Source organism: Suricata suricatta, chromosome 12, assembly GCF_006229205.1.
Source record: "Suricata suricatta isolate VVHF042 chromosome 12, meerkat_22Aug2017_6uvM2_HiC, whole genome shotgun sequence".
Taxonomy (NCBI): Eukaryota; Metazoa; Chordata; class Mammalia; order Carnivora; family Herpestidae; genus Suricata; species Suricata suricatta.
Window position 1 is genome coordinate 55,271,645 of NC_043711.1, and position 20,227 is coordinate 55,291,871.

The following is a 20,227-nucleotide window of genomic DNA, read 5'->3' on the forward strand; positions in this document are numbered from 1 at the left end:
GCATGTGTCGAGGCTTCATTTCTTTTTGTGGCTGAATAATATTCCATTGTATAGATATACCACATTGTATTTTTCCATTAATCCGGTGATGGCATTTGGGCTGTTTCCACTATCTTGTTATTATGAATAATGCTTATACAAGTTTATAAAGAAGTTCTTATTGGACATATGTTTTCAATTCTCTTGTTAGTTATTGTTCAATTCACTTATATGGTAATTCTTAACTTTAACTTTTTGAGGACCTGTTTTTCCAGATGGTTCTCCACAGTGGCTGTCACACCAGCAATGTGTGAGGGTCCCAGTGTTTTTACATTTTTGTCAGTGCTTGTTATTGTCTGTCCTTTGGATTATAGCTCTTCGACCGGGTGTGAAGTGGTACTTCTGTGGTTTCGATTTGCATTTCTCTAATGATTAGTGATATTGAACGTTTTTTTATGTGGTCACTGGCCATTTGTATATGTTCTTTGAGGAAAAGTCTGTTTGAATCCTTTGTTCTTTTTAAGTTGGGTTATTGGCCTTCTTAATTTTGGGGTTGTAAGAGTTCTTTATATATTTTCGATATAATCCCTTGTGAGAGAAATAACTTGCAAATATTTTTACCCATTTTATGGGTGTCTTTCCTCCTTCTTGATGAGAAATACAAATGTTTTAAATTTTGATGACGCTCAGTGTATCCATTTTTTTCTTTGGCTACTTGTGCTTTTGGTGTCACATCAGTGAACTCATGGCCGAGTTCAAAGTCATGAAGATTTATCCTAGTGTTTTCTTCTAAGAGTTTGATAGTTTTAGCTCTTAAATTTAGGTCCTTGATCCCTCTTGAGTTACTTTTTTATGTGGTGTGAGGGAGGCATCCAACTTTTTTGCATTTTGTATCCAGTTATACAGGCATCATCAGTTTCCTTCCCCATTGTGTGGACTTCACCTCCTTGTTATTGTCAGTTGACTACAAATAATAGGGTTTATTTCTGGACTCCAAATTCTATTCCATTAATTTATAGGACTGTCTTTATGTCAGTATCACACTGTCTTGATTGCTGAGCTTTGTATCAGGTTTTGACATGAAGAGATATGAGTCCTCTAGTTTTGTTCTTTTCCCTGACAATTTTGACTATTTGGTGTCCCTCAAGGTCCTTTGTGAATTTTAGGATGTATTTTTCTATTTCTGCAAAAGGAAAAAGGCAGCTGAAATTTTGCTAGGGATTGCACTAGTACTATATTTCAATTTTTAAACAAAATCTTTCTCATTTAGGTCTCTAATCCAATATGAATTAAATTTTGTGTGAGGTATCAGGTAAGGATATCCATTCATTAAAAAGATCACTCTTTCCTCACTGGGTTGATCTCAGGAGGACCTCTGTCATGAATCAGTTGACTGTACGTGCAAGGGCTGTTTCTGGGTCCATTCAGTTCTGTTGGTCTGTGTTCTTGTCCCATGCCAATAGTAACTTGTTAATTATTGTAGCTTCATAGTCTGTCTGATTACCTCATGTCTTACTACTCCAGTTTCGTTGTTTTCAAGATGGCCTGGGCTTTTCTAGGTCCTTTGCATTTCTATATCAAGTTTAGAATCAGTCTGTCACATTAATGTCTAGAGATTAATTTGGAGAGGATTGACATCTTAACATTCTCGAGTCTTATGCTCTCTTTACCTTCTTATCCCCCTCCCCCCCACTTCCCACTGCACTCCCCACATATACCTATGTGTTCAGGCTGCCTCAGCAGTGTTTCAGAGATTTCTGTTTTGTGGTGATTTTGATCATTTTTGTTAGATTTATTTCCAGATGTTTTTTTATTTTTGAGTGCTAATGTACATAGTATTGGTTTTCATTTCATCTGATTGTTTTTAAATTTGTTGTTATTACATGGAAATACAATTAATTTTTATATAACTTAAACACTTTGTATCCCGCATCTTTGACAAGTTAACTTATTAGCTCAGGTTGTGTAGTTTCCTTATGCAGTCTTGTCTAAATGTCATGGTGATTTCACTTTTTCCTACCCAGCCCACAGGCTGGAATTTTTACAAATTTCATTTATTTTCTTGTTGTGTTGTACTGCCTGGATCTCCAGTATGATGAGGGATAGAAATTATTATAGTGGATGTTCTCTTAATTGTGTACCTAGGGAACGTAATCAATATTTAGCTATTAAGTATGATGTTAACTATAGGTTTTTATAGATAGGCTTTGTCAGATTTTTTTGGCCTCAGTTTCTGAGCTTTTATCATGAGTGTTGAATTTTATGTTACTCTTCTGAGTCTTTTGTGTTCCTTTATTCCTTAATGTGGCGAACTTTAATCAATTTTGTTCAGATTATTGAGGGTGGCACCTGGATGGCTCAGTCAGTTAAGTGTCTGACTTCAGCTCAGGTCATGATCTCACGGTTTATGAGTTGGAGCCCTGCGTCAGGCTCTGTGCTGACAGCTCAGAGCTGCTTTGGAGTCTGTGTCTCCCTCTGTGTCCTTCCCTCCCTGCCTCTCTCTCTGTCTCTTAAAAATAAACATTAAATTTAAAAAAAGGATTATTGAGGCATAATTTACATACAGTAAAATTTATCCTTATTGTATATAATTCTGTGAAGTTTGGCAAATGTATACCATTACATTAAGTTCTCTGTGTATTATAAATTGTGTCTTCAAAATGGTGATATGATGAAGGCATTTTTATAACTTGAGTTAGGTAAGGAAACTGAGACCCAGAGAGATAGCTTGTCATTTATCCAGGGTCTTATATCTAATGAAGAAAATCTAGAGACTCAGAGCTGTGTCTTCTGACTCCTAAACAGATGTTTGTCACCATGCTGTCCTGACAATGGCAGTCTGCTATTAAGGCCCCTTCCAGGGATAGCTACAGCTTCCACTCCCTTCCCAGGGCCAATTTGGGTCAGAAGAGGTAGGACAGGATCCAGCCAGTGACTGGAATAGTGGGGGGAGCTGAGAGTCCTTGGTCGTCCATGGGAAGAACACCTGGACTTGAGAGATGAGCGAAAGCTCCCCAGAGACGGTGAGACTTGAGACTTGGAGAGTGAGTAGGGGTTAACAGGTAAAGGGGATTGGGAGGGAGGAACCAACCCGAAAGAGGAGACCATGTGCCAGAAGATGGGAGAGACTGAGAGGTACCCTATGAGAGTCAGGGGCAGGACCCCATCATTCAAGTGCTGAAAGCCATTGTAAGGAGATTCGGTCTTTATTTTATGGACATTGTGAATCAGTTGAAGGCTTTTATGCACATGATCAGATTTGTGATTTGAGACAATTCTTGCTGCAGTGTGAGGAATGATCTGGAGTGAAACCAGACTGGGGGATGGAGAGTAGCTCTGGGCTGCTGTGGTAATCCAGGAGACTGTCCGTGTGGCCTGAGCCAGGAAGATGGATGGGAAATAGATAAGGAATGGCTCAGGGAATATTTACTGGGAAAAATCAATAGCACTTGGTGAATGCTCAGGAGAGGAGTGAACGGTAAAGACAGGAACATCAAATTCTGTTGGAGTTGCTCTGGTTGAGATGAGGAGTTGGGGGGGTCCACCTGACTGTCCCTTCTGTGCTGGGGCAGCTCCTCGGGGCCCTCTCCGGGAGCATGGCTTGAAAACCACCAGCCTAAATCAGTGCCTTTGGAGAGGGGCTGCATCCTCCTGACCTTTTCCTTGGGTACGGACACTGAGGACCCCTCCCCTTCTCCTGGCTTCTAAGAGGTCACTCTCATCCGGGATCCCTGCCGCTGGTCCTTCTGTCTCCTTTGCTGCAGTCCTCCTCTCCTCCCCACCTTAAAGGTTAGGGCTCTGGCCTTACATCCTCTGTTTCTTTTCAGCCTTTGTGGTTTCCCTGGAAACTCATCTCATCCCTGGGTCTCGTTTGTCCCCCATAAGCTGAGAAGTCCCTTCAGCTCCAGCCTGAGTAACAGGCTACTCTACTTGGCGTCTCCTTTGAGATTCTCATGGGTCCCTAAAATTCAGAGGTTGGCTTATTCTCTGTGACCCCCCCCCTTCCCCACAGCCTACCTTGTGGCCTTGCTGGAACGAAAGCTTCTTCTTCCCTTATTGTCTGGGCTTCATTAGCTGCATCACTATTCATATATTTATGTTCCCTCTCAAAGGCCCTTGTTCCCTAACATTGCGTCAGCAGCACTGCCTGGCCCATGATAGGCCCAATAAACATTTTTTGAATGACTGTCCTGTGACTCCCAGGAACAGCCCATTGCCTGACTCTTCCGTTGCACTCAGGAAATGTCGATGGTAGTAACGAGTTCGCCTACTGCAGGGCCTCTTTGTGCTGCTGACCGTACTTGGTGTCCCTGGGCTCAAAGACGGAGGAAAGAATATGGAGTCTCTGCAAGGTGTGTTTAAGGCTGTGATGGAGTAGGGAATAGAGGAAAGGAACAAACGTCAAGTACTTACTGTATGCTGGGTGTCCATCGTCATCGTCTCCTTGAACCCAGGCTGCAATATCACAACATAGCAGCCCCCACCCCCCACGCCCCACCCGTGCTCCCCCCAGGAAAATCGAAGCTCTGTTAGGTAATGTAACTTGCCCGAGATTATACAGCCAGGACCCGAGGCTGGATTGGAACTTCTCATTACACTCTGCCTATCTGATGAATGAGACTGAATGAATAAGCAATTAGCTGTTTATCTGCTGTTCTTATTAGCTAACTGTGAGCTTGAGAGCAGAGAGTGTGTTTTATGCCTTAGGGTCTGGCACAGAGTACATGCTTAAGAAATGGCAATGGAACGAATGGTTGGAAAAGGTGAGGAGAATGCTGAGCTAGGAATTGGGTCTGCTGCCCCCTTCCTGTGCCCTGGTAAGTCACTCATTACGACACTGCATCTTTTCCTCCCTCTAAAGAGGGAGAACACCTTTTGCCTCCAGCCCCTCATAGATGGAAGCGAGTTAATTAGGTAAGTTGGCAAAGCTTCCCAAACACTTGGCACAGCGGCGTGTGAACTCGGGGCCACAGCCCGCTCCCCATGGGCGGCAGCAGGAGACTGTCTGAAGGTTGGGTACAGGTTCTCACAACACTGGCACAGCCTCTGACCGTGATGCCAGCCTCTTGTGTCCTTCCTTCTGTGGAAGTCTCCCCTCTCCACGGGCTGCAGGGCCATCCTTCATGTCCCTGTTGTTCATCCTAACTTGGGGCGCCTGACCCCTGGTAGCAACTGGAATTCATTGTTTGGAAGCCATAGAAACTGGCCCCGCCTAACTTCAGGGAAAGCATGTGTGATAGAAGGTGCTGGGGGGCAGCCAAGGCATCAGGCCCACACGAAGGCCTCTGGGGGTCTAGGAAGCAGGGACTCCTGGGTAGCAGGCCTGTCCTGGATGGAACAGGACACCAGCCGTTTTAAACTCTGCTTAATGGGTGCCTCTGTCCGGGATTGTTCTCATGAGAGTCACTGGTGATCTCTGGCGAGAAGAGGGGAGTTCATTCTGGAAGGAGAGGGATCAGTCAGAACTATGCAGATGTCAGTTCCATCCGCTCCAGTTCAGGCCCACCCACCTTCAATAGAGACTCCTCCTAGAACCTTCCCTTGAGATGTCACCCTTTGGTCTTCTGAGCCCCCACATGTGCACTTGTACCCATGAGTGGTAGCCCCTCTGTGGTCCCAGACATTGATCCTCTGCCCTCCTTTGTTTCTTGCTCGAGGTCCAGCTTAGGGATTTACCAATTTTGTTGATCTTTTCGAAAAACCCATTTTTGACTTTGTTGATTTTCTTCTATATTTTGCTTCCTGTTTCATTGATTTTTATTATTTCCTTTTTCTACTTACTTTGGGTTTCGTTAGCAGGGTTTTTGTTGTTGCTTATTTTTTGGTTTCTTAAAGTGGAACTGTAGTTCATGGATATATTTCTGTTCTAATGCACGTGTTTAAGGCTGTCAGATATCTTTTGATGCCCCTTTCCCCTGTCTTCTGCACATTTTGCCCAACACGTGTGTCATTCAGGGGTTAGCCAGAGAATTGGGCAGCGTTTATATACACAGGTTTGTATTGGGGCTCTCCTTTCTGGGGTGTCTTTTTCTCTCTCTGGAACTCAGATTTCTGCTTTTCTCTTTGGTTTCTAGGCCACATGGGGGCTGCTTTTAGGCAAAACCTGTTAAAAACCGTACTCAGGAGAGTCCGCAGCCGGGCACCCGGTTGGTGGGTAGCGGGCGCCCGAAGCCCCCAGGGCAGGCCCGGCCGCCCCTCCCCGGGCCCAAGGCGCTTGGACTGGAAGGAGGCTTGGCAGCCAGCCTGGCCTGATCAGTCACCACCCTGCCGGGAGTGCGCTGACCCTGGCAGGGGCGGGGAGCGTGGGGCGTGGGGCACTGGGACACACAGCCCGGCCCGGGGACATGGCAGCCGCCTCTCCCGCCAGAAAGTTTCCTAGGAGTTGGCTGCGCGCAGCGCGGGGCCTCCTGGGGAACCATGAACGTGTTCTGGATCCTTGGCGACCTGAGCCACCTCCTGGCCATGATCTTGCTCCTGGGGAAGATCTGGAGGTCCAAGTGCTGCTCCGGCATCTCTGGGAAGAGCCAGATCCTTTTCGCTCTTGTCTTCACCACCAGGTACCTGGACCTCTTCACCAACATCATCTCTGTCTACAACACAGTCATGAAGGTGGTTTTTCTCCTCTGTGCCTATGTCACAGTGTACATGATCTACGGGAAATTTCGGAAGACATTTGACAGTGAGAATGACACAGTCCGCCTGGAATTTCTTCTGGTCCCTGTCATTGGTCTGTCCTTCCTTGAGAACTACAGTTTCACTCCCTTGTAGATCCTCTGGACTTTCTCGATCTGCCTGGAGTCCGTGGCCCAGCTCTTCATGATCAGTAAAACCGGAGAGGCAGAGACCATTACTACTCACTACCTGTTCTTTCTAGGGCTGTACCAGGCGCTCTACCTGGCCAACTGGATCGGGCGGTACCAGACTGAGAACTTCTATGACCAAATCGCAGTGGTGTCCGGAGTGGTACAGACCATCTGCTACTGTGACTTCTACTTTCCTTAAAGGAAAGAAGTTAAGCCTTCCAATGCCAATTTGAGGGCCCCACAGATGGTTCTACACGTTAACAAGCACACACAACAAACGATTTGAAATGGTCTCCTGGATGACTTCTACAGGACTTGGGCCAAATGTTAGAAAAATGCTTAGTGGGGAGACTTCAGCAGAGCACTGATCATTCTACCTAGAAGACGTTCTCCCCAATCTCTCCCTTAAATTATAGCATCGATAAAAAACAAAACACAACACCCAGGCCAATTAGAGGAGCAAGGTGCCTCATGTTCACCGGACATCAAGAAATCTTAGGTGCTTAACCCAGATGTGGGGCAGACAGCCGACTGCTCTCCATGGCGCTAGCATGAGCCGCCCACTGGGGAACAGTCAGTCCCACCTGGCAAGAGGTCCCTCCATGTCGAAGACAAATGGCCCAAGAGCTCAGACTTCAAGGAAAACATGCTGCCGTGGTGAGGTTCCCTTTCCCGATCAGAGTCAAGTTTAGGCAGTGACACAAAGAGGACAGTCTTACAGGATGAAGTGGTGTTACTTTTCACTTCCAACTCGCCTTCAGAAGCCACAGACGGAAGCCGAGAGATCCACTCCAGGCGCTGGCAGTAGTCGCTGGCCTCACTGTGGCAGCTCCGCACGGAGTACTGAAGTCCAGCTAACAACCCGGGGAGGCACCACCACGAGGGCCATTTTGTCAGTGAGGAAACCAATGCTGAAGCCTTTCTGGGACTCAGATCTTTCCAGTAAGACCACTCAATCCCACCCTCCCTTCCATGTTTTTAGGTACTAAGGTTATTACCCAATTTTGGTCTTGAAGCAAATAAAAACTGTAAACTACCACCAGACTGTAGTCAGAGAATTTTTAAGCAATAAAAAACTCACATCTTAAAAAAAAACAACAACAACAGTACTCAGTACCTTTTCCTCTTTCTGCGAGTCACCTCTCTTCAAACCCTTGGTCGCATCTGGTTGTCTTCCAGGGCCTTCAGAGGGCTACCTTTTGTATTTTGTCTGGGAGTTACCATTTGCTTCCTTTGGGACAGGTGGCCTAAGGGGACCCCGTATGGCTTGTGCTGTGCAGGAGTGGATCTCCTCGATTGTGCTGGATGGCACCATAGCACCAGGTTGCCAGATGCGGTTACAACCCAAGGGGAGGAGGGGAGGAGGGGGAGGACAGGGAGGACGGGAAGAGGGAAGGAGGGGGAGAAGGGTTGGAGGAGGAAGACATAGAGGAGGGGGAGGAGGGCTGTGGGTGTTGCACCTCTTCACAGCCCCTGGTACCTCTGACCAATTAAGGGCCATGCGGCCACCTAGCCGGGCCTCCCAGGCTTCAGCTGTGCCCGTGTGCCGAAGGTCCCCTCAGCCCTGCTGCTGGCTTAGGCCGTGGCCGCCCGCACACTCAGCTGTCCCCCGGATGCCTCTCGCTGGAGACCAGTGCACAGTGTGTTCGGGCTAGAATTTGCCATTTTCCTCACCCACTGCTCTTCCTGTTTCCCTGCTCACTTTTTTCTATTGTAGACACATTCTTCCTCATCAAAGGAAAGCCTCTCTTCAAAGGAAAGCCTCATCATGGCCATTGCTTTGGTTTCTGGCCTTATCGTCTCTTGTCTAAACCATAAATTGGTCACATGGTCTTTGGACCCTTCTCTCCCTCCCCTTTGCATTTGACTTCAGCACTGCCATGAGCCTGACCTTAGGAAGAGGCCATTTTGATTATGAATGCCCCTTATTAAAACTCCTAGGCACCTCTCCATTTCCTAGACCCTTTCCACAGCATCCGGGGCCCTGTGGGCTCTGGCCTTGCCGCGCTCGACTGGGTCTGTTCCTGGTCGCTCCTCACTCCCTCTGGGCTCTGGCCAAATGGTGCCACTGCTCACAGGACAGTTCCTCCACGTGCCTGCGCCTGCCCACTCACCGTGTGGCATGTCCTTGGCCCCCTTCTCTGCCCAGTGGATGCTCTCAGTCTTCAGCTAGACTGCGGCTTCCTCTCTGAACCCCCATGACTCTTCTAAGATAGACTTGGGTGACCTCTCCTCTTCGGATGCCTCTGGGGTAATACTTGTTTTGCTGCAATTAGTCGGGTGTCTGTCTCCCCAACTTAAATGGCGGGCAGTGTCCTCTCCTAATTTATCTCTGTGTCCCTGATATCTCAGACAGAGCAGGGCCCAGCAGGACATGTCACAGTCAACAGAGAACTGTCTCAGGGCCAGAGGCCACCTGTTCTGGGTTGGTATCGAGCTCCTGTGGGAGTCACATACATTTCCCGTTGGGTTGGTACATGTGTGCCCTGTGGCCACTGGGCTGAGAAGCTGATTCGTGCTCAGTAGGTAGACCTCTGACTCATTCTAAATCTCCCTAAGGAAGGTGACAGTCTCCTGCCAATCTCGAGGAAGGAAAAATTAAGAAGTCTGTTCCGCCTCACCCCTGCCATCTGAAAGGAGAAGACTGTGTTTGGTTTAATGTCTGGATGGGAAAACACTATCGATGTTTGTTAAGCGCTGAGCACATGACAGGCTTGCTGTGGGCTGTGTGGGACTGTTTGTGGCTGTTTGAGCTGCTGTTATTTGGGCCCTTCCTGTAGAAAGGCATAAAAGGTAGGATAAATGCTTTGCAAAGGTGTGTGGCCCACAGGTGTTGATTAAGGAAGACTGCAAAGGGACTTGGGATTGTTGATGATTAGGACGTGCCTGGAGCTTTTCACATGTGATGTTGTCAGTCTTCCCCACAGTGCATATAGAGAAACTGAGGCACAGCGAGGCAAGGTGGCTTTCTCAAGGCCTATCACACAGTAAGGCTCAGCAGGGGGGTTCCAAAAATGGATGTCTGACTCAGCCATCAGATGTGTCTGATGGCTCGTTAGAAGCCCCGAGCAACCGTCTCCTGTCTGTTCTCTCTCCAAACACATATGATTAATCTATGTGAGCCTCATCCACCAACCGTGAGAGACTGCCCTTGATAGTGGGGGAGGGGGTTCCTTGGCCCGGGAGGTACAGAGCACTTCCTGCAGGCCCTTGGCTCCGTCTCTGGCATGCCCACCCCAAGCTCGGTGCCAGTCATCCCGCAGCTGCCTCCAAGTACTTGTGGGACATGAGTGAGAGCCGGCAGGACCCTTTTTGCAGACGTGGGCCGCTCGTTTGCTGCATGAACATTTGGGTTTCTGGGCGGGGATATGCATCTTTACAAAGGAAGGGCCATGCTCATTCTTGCCTTTGCCAAGGGGAGGACACAGGATGGTCGGAGAGTCTTTGGTTCTTGGAGTTGCTACCATCCTCGTACTTGAGCACACATTACTTGCTCTTTCTGCTCTTTGAATGTCTGACTCACATAGGACGTTATGGTGGCCAGAGACCGTGAGGAGACAGTGGGGGGGTGGTGAGAGGCCAGCGTGGACTAGAAGTGATCACAGTCCACTGTGTAGGAGCCACCACAGCGCCTCTCAGAGGGAAGAGGGAGGGTCTCCTCAGTCTGGAGGAGGGCGGGAAAAAGCATCAGGTTAGCATTTCGTCCTTCTCTTCCCCGTTTGGGTTAGGCTGGTGTCAGATCAGCCCTCCTGCTGTGCTGGGTGCCCCTGCGATGAGTTCAATGCCTAGTGGGACAGACCGGGCTCACAGGGGTGTGACCAGGGGCACAGCGGGAAGCTGTCAGCAGTCAGCCCCACACAGGTGCACACACTCACACACACATGTGTATGTGTGCCCTTGCACGCATGGAGGCGCGCATTCACACACAGCCCTTCAGCTGTGAGCAGAGTCAAAACCCTGTGCTCACTCCTAGGACTTGCTAGGTAAGGAGCCACGTGAGGTTGAGTGCACTTTGCACGTCTGTGCCTGGATCTGTGCCCCCATCAGGACACCTTGCCACCTTCTTTGGCCCAGGAGCAGACCTGGCTCTTTCCAAAAACTCAAAACCTCTTTTAAAGATAGAAGATTTGGCACTATAAAGGATGTGCATAAATGTGTTAATTCTGAAAAGAGTTTCTAAGCAATATTTTGAATAGCAGCAGTTTTGTTAGAACTTACAATGCCCCTCATAGTCTTTAATAAAGACCTATTGAGGCGGGCATTGGGGGCTCAGTCAGCTAAACTTTCAACTTCAGCGCAGGTCATAAACTCTCGGTTTGTGGGTTTGAACCCTGCATCAAGCTCTGCGCTGACAGCTCAGAGCCTGGAGCCTGTTTCAGATTTTGTGTCTCCCTCTCTTTCTGCCCCTCCCCTGCTCATACTCTGTCTTTCTCTCTCTGAAAAAAAAAGTCCTATTGAGGGGTGCATGGGTAGCTCAATCGGTTGAGTGTCCAACTCTTGATTTCAGCTCAGGTCATGAGACCAAGACCTACATCAGGCTCTGCTCTGAGTATGGAGCCTGTTTAAGATTCATTCTCTCTCTCTCTCTCTCTCTCTCCCCCTCTCTCCCTTTCTGTCCCTCTCCCCCTTCCACCCCTTCCCTCCCTACCCCTTGCCCCTCTCCCCTGCTTGTCTGTCTCTCTCTTAAAATAAAAAAAGACTCACTGAGAAGCAGTGTGGGGCGGTGGAAAGAATGTGGGCTTCATAACCATGCAAACCTGAATTCAGACCTAGCACTGCCCTCTGCTAGCTAAGTAAGTCTCTTCCCTGGTGAAGTGTTTGCTGGAGAGTAAATAGGCACCTTCCCAAGAAGACTCTGAGGGCCACAGCAGTGTCTTAGGTGGCCTTGGTTATGCTTTTGTTGACCTGCAAGTATAAATCCAGTTTGGCTTATGATTATTCTGTGTGTCTCTGCTGGGTACCATGTCACACAAATAAGACATGAATCGAGGCTTCGCTCACGAAGCTCCTGTATTTGCCGGGGGATCAATGGCTATAGACCACTTAGCACAACAATAATTTGAGTAATTGTGATATGCGTGTAAGGGCAATGGGAGAAACGAGTCTATTTGGTTGAGAGGAAGGAGTCAGCCAGGACCCTGATGGCAGCCATAGAAACCAGCTCTGGCTGTTGTAAACAAAGAGGGGATTCACTGGAGGGATGCTGGGGGCCTGCCGTTGGGCATGGCGGGTGGAGCTGGAAGGCGTGGGGAAGGAACAGCCTGGAAGCAAGGGAGCTCTGAGGGAGGCGGCTGGTTCTGAAGCCCTTCCAGTCAGATCCTCAGCGTAGCACTGTCCCTGCCACTGTCTCTCTGCCCTCTGTCAGCCCCTCCAGTCTGTGTCATTTACTCAGCATCCACATTTAGAGCCCGAGCCAGGTACCAGCCCCAGGCGTTCCCCCCACCCCCGGCTCCGATGAGTCCGGGGCAGAGAGTGCACGTGTCTGGCCCCACTTAGAAAGAGGGCGTCATGTCCCCCTGCCCCCAAGATCCCAAGGCAGGATTTTAGAGGGTGCTGAAGATGAAGGGTTGGGGCTTGGACAGCTGAAGGACAGCAGGGCCTGCGGGCATACCCTTGAGGAATCTGGCAGGCAGGCTGGCTGGGTGGAGAAAAAGGCGAAGACCAGCAGGAGCCAAGGGCAAATGGCAGGGGAACTCTGGTGTGTCTGTGAAAGAGTGAGTGCAGCTGTGGGAACAGACGGGTTTTCCGGGGTGGGCAGACAAGCTCGAGGAGCGGTGAGTGTGACTCGGTTTCTCCTATTGTTCCCCCGCCCCTCCAGGCAGGGATTGTAGATGGGCCGCAGAGTCAGAGCAGAAGTCAGAATGGCTCCTAGGGCCCTAAGGCCATAATGTCACCGGGGTGAGCTCTGCCGTCCTCAGTGGCTTGGCCTCTGGGCGGTGTCGTGGAAGCAGACCCAGGGCCCAGCACGCCTTGTGCTGGCTCCATGTGGCCCTTCTGTGTTCCTAGTGTCCCTTTAGCCCAGGTCTTGGTGGCAGAGGTGGAGGGGCAACTGCACGGAGCCCACGATCCCTGCGGTATCTGCTGACACAGTTGCAGGTGCAGAGCAGGAGCCGAGCACGGGCCACGAGCTCCCTGTTAGTCAGGGGCTGCCTCTCCAGCCCCTTTGCCCTGCGGCACCTGCAGAGTGCTCACTAAACTGTTAGCACCCCTGATACTCCGCTCCGAGGTCCACATCAGGGCGAGGAGGGACTGCTCGGGGAGCCCTGGCCGTGGGGGAGCCCTACATTCATGGTCCGCTGCCTCTGCTTCCCAGTGTGTTTGTCCCCTCTGACCCGCAGCCTGGGTTGTGGACGAGCCCGTGTTCTCTGTGAGCAGCTGCAGTTCAGCCGCGTGTCAGCATCAAGCAGCGTCTCCGAACTCTTAGCATTTGTAGTGCGGTGAGGGGCGGCAGCAGCGAGGGTGAATGCAGCCTTCCTTTCTCCCTCCCCCGCCTCTGTCTTTCCAGCCTGCGGATCCGATTCCGATGCGAGGGGAAGCTCGCCTCGCCCCACTCTTGCTTATTTCTGGTGGCATGTTGTGCCCTGCGCCGGTCGACAGCCCTGCCTCGCTCACATTTTCTTCTCCATCATTACTTTTTAAAAGGTGTTCAGCTAGAAAATTGCATATTATTTCCTCTGTAAAGGTTTCTCCTTGCCGCCTTTGTTGGCATACAGCTGTCATAACCATCGTTGATACTTTGTGTGCTTGTGCTTGCAAGCACACTGTGCGGGAAGAGAGATAATCAGGCCATCCTCCTGGGCAGCAGCCTTCCAGTTTGGCTTTTATGAACTGGATTTAAAAAATAAATAAATAAGATTATATCACTCTCCTGCTTAAAACTTTCCAGTGGCTCCCTACTGTTCCGAGAAGACAGCGTATACTCCTCAGCGCAGCCTCAGCCTGGCTTTCTCCCCGCCCTCCTGCTCTGCCCATCTGTGTGCCCTGCTGCCTGTTCTCTTGTCCCTATGCCTTGACTGTGTTGTGTTGATTCCTACGCTGGAGCCTTCACATGTGTATCTCTCTTTTGGTAGGGAACCGCCCCAGGATCTTTCTGGGCCTCCTTTCCTGTCATTTGGCTCTTTAGCTCAGATGTCACCTCCTCAGAGGGGCTGTGTGTGGTCACCCACTGTCACCTGGCGCTCACCCCACCTCTGGGCGGCTACTCTGTTCTCATAGCCCTTCATCAGCGCCTGGTGTCTTGTCCACGTGTCCGTGTTTATCTGTCCAGTGTTGCGTTGTCTTACTCATGACGGTATCCCTCATTCCCAGTATCATCTGGCTGCATGAGCAGCCAAGATATTCTTATGGTTGGCTGGCTGGACGAACAAAAGGGACATTCTCAGGGAGAGGCAAAGACGTAACAAGGATCATGCAGAGCTTCTGAGCCAAGAGAGGGTATCTGTGGGTGGAGATGTCCTCTATGCCAGGCGCGCTGCTTAGACCGGGGCTCTGCGACTCTGCCCTCTGAGGGTGGCTGTGACAGCCATGGCTGCTGGGGTCAGTGGTCCTATTACAGCAGACATTTTCATCCACGTGTTCGGCCTAGGCCTCATTTCCCAGTTTTTCCTATGGAAGCCAAAATGGTTTTTATGTAAAATGTCCGGTTTTGTAAATGCCAGTGACGGATTTAGTTACATACAAATCAGACCAAACCCAAACCACCTAACAGACCAGACAAAATAGGATCATGTAGCTCATGGGCCACTAGCTTGACTTTCCTTCCTTCTTGATGTTTTTTTCCATCGGTCCAGCAAATGCTTAGTAACCCTCGCTGAGTTCAAAGCTTCAGATACGGAGATGAAAGTGCCCTGTCCTCAGGGGGTTGGTGATCCCAGGGAGGGACAGATAAGTACTCCGGTGCTTTGCCTAGTGATAAGACCTTGACAGAAGAGGGCCCCGAGGCCAGCCTGCTCTTCCAGAGGAGACCAGGCAGTGGCTGGGGACTTTCACCAGGCAGGAGGTGTGGGGTGGTTCACTGTTTCTCAGTGCAACCCTGGGCCTCCTCCTGCCCATATCACCACAAGCGGGAATTGTGGGCATACCCCACATACCAGAGTGGGTATGTTCAATTTCCAAACCTCATCCTTCCTGTGCCCTAGGACTCTGTTAGAAACTGCGGAGGTGACATGTGACTTCTTAAGACAGTCTTGCTTCAATTGTATCAGGTAGGACTTTTTTACTTTGGGAGGTGAGGCCCATTACTTTAAAATTTTAGCTCTCTCATATACTGGTGGGTGACCTAATTACTCTGTGCCTCATTTTTCTTGCCGGGTAAGTGGGTTTAATAATAGTTCTCTACCTTACTGGCTCTTGTGTGAATTAAAGGAGCACTTAAGTAATTATTTATTAACTGTTAACAAATGGTCACTACTGCTTTTTTTTGACTTGTCCCTGCTTGTCTCATGAGACTTCTCTGATCCCTCTTTTGGTTACAGCCAGGATTATACCTTTTGTGCAACATCCTAGGTGTTGTCAGGAGGACGTAAGGCTGCAGAGCACGTGGTAACCTACTGGATCAGACGTGTCATACACAGTCAGCTGGCATCCAGCATTTCCCACCATCCCCTTCCCTGTGCTCTTGCTCTTTCCTTACTTGGGCTACGTGGGGACAGCAGGCGTCTGTTGCTTCGGAGGCCATCTGTCCTGCAGTCCCTCGCACCTGAAGCCTCTGTCCTCTCATCCTCCGGATGTGGGCACCGTGTCCACGCTACAGATGGGGAGACGGGGGTCTCAGCACTGCAGCCTGTGGGTGGAGACTGGGAGAGAAGCAGCATGAGCCGACACAAGCCTTCAGAATGAGACCATTTTCATGCAGCTTTTCCTGGTAATAAAAGGAAATGGGGGCTGCAGAGAAAGCCTACGATACTTCAGCAGATGGTCTTGTAATAGAATGTTTTTTCAAAGTTTTCTGCGAGGCATCAGTGACTCTTAGAAAATGTGCACTGAGTAATGAGGAACAGAAATGTGGCTTTGAGCACTCCCTCTCTGTGGTGCGTTGGTGAGTTGCCCTCTCTTTTCTGGCATCGTAGGTGGTTTTAGGAAACGAGAAAGGTTATCCGAGAAGCAGCCTCTCCCGGTTTCTCTGGGACATCCCAGCCAGTGTCACTTGGCAAATAAATGTTAAAATTTGAACCCAGTGCCCTTAACCATCACAGTTTACTGTCTTAAAGATTAGCATCTCTCCCCTCCCAAAATCAACTTACCAATATCATTTATTTTATTCTTTGAGCAAATATTTACTGTGTGGCCCTGGGGATAAAGCAGTAAATGCAACATAGCCCTCGACCTCCGGGAACTTACAGTCTAGGTAAGCAGACAGGCAGACACGTAAGTGGTCTTGAGATGTATCTCTGTATACATACAAGTAAGTACACATCTCATGTTGGCCTCTGGTGAGACTTGGCAGTTTACGTAAGCATATCTGTGTGCTAAATACCGTATTAGCTGTGTGAGTTACGTACATGTGTGTAGATGACACACAGATATAAGAGCACTCCTGCATCTATCCAAATGATATGGCCAGAACCCTGGGGGCGTGGTCGTGCCAGTCTCCTGTTGGATCCTTTCTCACCCCTGCCTGCCTCCATCCAGGCCCTCGCCACCTGATTATGTCATCAGCCTTCAAAGTGGTCTCCTGACCTTGGGGTTTTTTTCCTTAATATTTTGATAACTGTATTTCAATATAATTGGTTTTCTTTGTAATCCTATGTGTTTTTAACATTATTTTATTGATGCATAACTCCTATACCCTAAAATCAGTTGTTTAAAGTATACAATTCAGTGATTTTTAGTATATTCACCGAGTTGTGCAGCCATCACCACAAGCTAAGCTTGGAACATTTTTGTCACCCCTAAAGGCCACCCTGGGCTTGTCAGTAGTCAGTACACATTCTCCCCTCCCCCCAGCCCTTGGAAACCACTAGTCTCGTTTCTATGCCTGCAGATGTCCCTGTTCTGGGCATTTCATATAAACAGACTCCTTTGATGTGTGGCTTTTTCCATCTGGCTTCTTTCATTTGGCCTGATGTTTTCAAGGTTCATCCATATTATGTGTATATCAGCATTTCAATCTTTTTTTTTTATGTTTCTTTTTTTTTAATTTATTTTTGAGAGACAGAGAGAGACAGCTGGAGCAGGGGAGGGTCAGAGAGAGAGGGAGATACAGAATCCGAAGCAGGCTCCAGGCTCTGTGCTGTCAGTGCAGAGCCCGATGTGGGGCTCAAACTCACGGACTGTGAGATCATGACCCGAGCCGAAGCCGGAAGCTTAACCGACTGAGCCACCCAGGCGCCCCCGCATTTCAATCATTTTATGCCTGAATAATATTCTATTGTATGGATATACCACATTGTAAAAATCTATTCATCAATTGATGGACATTTAGGGGCTGAGTACAGGGGGAGAGGGAACATTTCTGCTAATAGAACAGAGTTTCTTGCTGAGGTGATGAAAATGTTCTGGAATTAGATAGCAGCAATGTTTGCACAACCTAGTGAATATACTAAAACCCATGGAATTATAGATATCAGAAGGGTGAGTTTTATGGTGTGTGAACTATGGATTGATAGAAAAACCCAAAAACATTTTTTAAAAAGAAGACATCTGTGATGGTCACTGTAGACAGATGTATTGAGAAGGAAGACATGCAGATCTAATGTGGGAAAATGAAAACTGATACATGGCATGTGTGAGAGTGAAATTGACACAAAGCATCCTAGAGCATCTTGGTATCAGGGCAGGTGCAGGGAGGGATTATCTCAGATCATCTCAAAGTTATATTTGTCTTTGAGATTTACCTTTTTACATTAAAATCCTATTATCCATTAGGGTTGTGGATAGGTGTGTTTTCTTTTCTGGTTGGATGTTTAATGTTTTAAACATTTATTATTTTTTTTAACTATTGCGTACCATATACTCCATTTAATGCTTTATGTGCATAATCTCATTTGACTTCACAGCAACCTCATGGAATGTAGGCAGTATTAATCTTCCCATTGTACAGATTGGGAAACTCCTTTGTAGACAAGTTCTGACTGGGCCAAAGTCACTAGGTAGGAAGTGGTGGATCTGTATTCAAATCTAGTTTTGTCTACCTCCAAAATCTGCTCTCTTAAACAACTACCCTGTATTATCTTTTAAAATTAGAGTATATTATCATTAATTTAAAGGAAGGATTGTGTGATTCATAATTTAGACCCATCAGGGATCTCGCAGTGTCTTTGAGATGTCATTATAACCACCATTTATCTTTCTGTAGGTGTGATCTAGTGCCTTGTTACTCAAAGTAATGTTACTTGGGAGCTTGTTAGAAATGTGTCATCTTGGGCTCATCTCAGACCTATAATTCACAATCTGTGTTTATCAAAATCCCAGGTGATTCAAATTTGCTTTAAATGTTTGAGAGGCCCTGTTATAATACATGGCCTTAGAGCCATCCAGTTTGATGATTGATCAGTGATTTGACATTATCAGAGCACATAGTTCAGGAGGGATGATGTGGTCACAAAATGTAAAGTTGGTGAACTGGGAGTCAGCAAACTCATGCCGTCGCCCTATGTCTGTATGGCCTGGAGCAAGTCACTTAATCTGAGTCATTTTATTTGTACACGAAATGAGGAGTTTTGGTGTTTTTTGGGGGGGAGGGTCTCAGTTTCTCTCTCTTTTTTTTTTTTTTTAGAAAGAAAGCATTTAAGGCCATTAACTTACCTCTCAGATACTTTATTAGCAATGTCACACTATTTTTTTTAATGTAGGACTTTCATTCTTTTAATTTGGAAATTTCTATTGTTACTTTTGCTTAGTCTGTGAGTTATATTTAGGAAGACATATTACCAAACTCATTTTTAACTGTCTTTTTTATTATTGATTTGTAATTTAATTATATTTTCATCAGAGAAGTGGTATGTGTGATATTGATACATTGAAATTTGTTAATTTATTTTTGTGGGTGTGTTTGGAAAGAGTGATTTTTGCAAATGTTCACTCAACTCTAAAAAGAATGTAAATAATCAAGTTTGTTAGATCAGTCTTGTTAATTTTATTATTCAAATCTTACAAATCTAACTTGTTCTTTGCAATCTTAAGGGGAAAGTATTCAGTATTTCACCAAAAGCATTATCATCTGTAGGTTTTCTGGACATGCTCTTCGAGTTAAGGGAATTTCATTCTATTCCTGGTTTACTTAAAGTTTGCCATAAATGGGTATTTATTTTGTCACATGTTTTTCCTGAAACTATTTGATATGATCCCATGATCTTCCTCCTTTTATTTGTTAACATGGTGAGTATGTTGATTGGTTTTTATGCGTTAAAGCAACCTTGGACTTTTGGCATGCATCCCAGTTGATCATGGGATGGTATTTTTTTTTTTTTTGCACGTTGATGGAATTGATTTGCTAATGCTTTTTGGTTAAGGATTTTTACATCTCCTTTAAGTAATGCTGGTTTGTAACTTTCTTTTCTTGTAATGCCTCGTTTGGTTTGCTCTGATAATTTTAATAGTCTTATAAAATGAGTTGAACAGTGTTCTCCCCTCTTCTATTTGCTGAAAGTGTCTGCTTAGAAATGGTATGATTTCTTCCTTAAATATTTGATAGAATTAATCAGTGAAGTCATCTGGGCAGCAGAATTCTTTGAGGTAAGGTTTTTAAAATTTTTTGCTTTGTTTCGGGCGCCTGGGTGGCTCAGTCGGTTAAGCACCTGACTTTGGCTCAGGTCATGATCTCGCAGTTCGTGAGTTTGGGCCCCACGTTGGGCTCTGTGCTGACATCTCAGAGCCTAGAGCCTGTTTTTAGATTCTGTGTCTCCCCCTTTCTCTGACCCTCCTCTGTTCTCACTGTCTCTCTCTGTCTCTCAAAAACAAAAAACATTAAAATTTTTAAAAATTTGCTTTATTTTGTAAATCAAGGAAAATTACGTATTTTAAACTTATCATAGGTATATATGTATACACACTTTGTATATTTCCATTAAAGCATTCATTACATTGTATTCGTTCTTTTGGTAGTTAAACTTACTGAATCTGTAGGTTTATACTTTTTAACACCTCTGGAAATTTTTCATCCTTGTTCTTCAAATATTTGGATATTTTCCTACTACCTTCATCCCTTCTCCTTTTCCAAGGAATACAATTATAATATGTGTTACCAGCTGATATTGAAATTGTTCTGTGTGTCACTGAGTTAGCATTCACTTTTTCAGCCTTTCCTTCCAAGAATTTTACATTTCAGCTTTCAAAATTCTCTTTGGTTCTTTTTATTAGTTTCCCTTCATCTCATTATGTTCATATTTTTCTTTAAATCCTTGAAAGTATTTATCATAGCTATTTTGAGGTCTTTGTATGCTAATTCCATCATTTCTGTCATTTCCAAGTCTTTCTTGAGTAATACGTTTAGTTTCTAAACATCC

The 20,227-nt window shown here is 46.8% G+C and overlaps 1 protein-coding gene and 1 pseudogene across 1 annotated transcript in view; both read left to right on the top strand.

The window, feature by feature from the left end:
• The window catches only part of CHCHD6 (coiled-coil-helix-coiled-coil-helix domain containing 6), a 231,928-nt gene that overhangs the window by 95,401 nt on the left and 116,300 nt on the right, over positions 1-20,227 (top strand). The window lies entirely within an intron of this gene.
• LOC115275053 lies at positions 6,325-7,821 on the top strand (annotated as a pseudogene).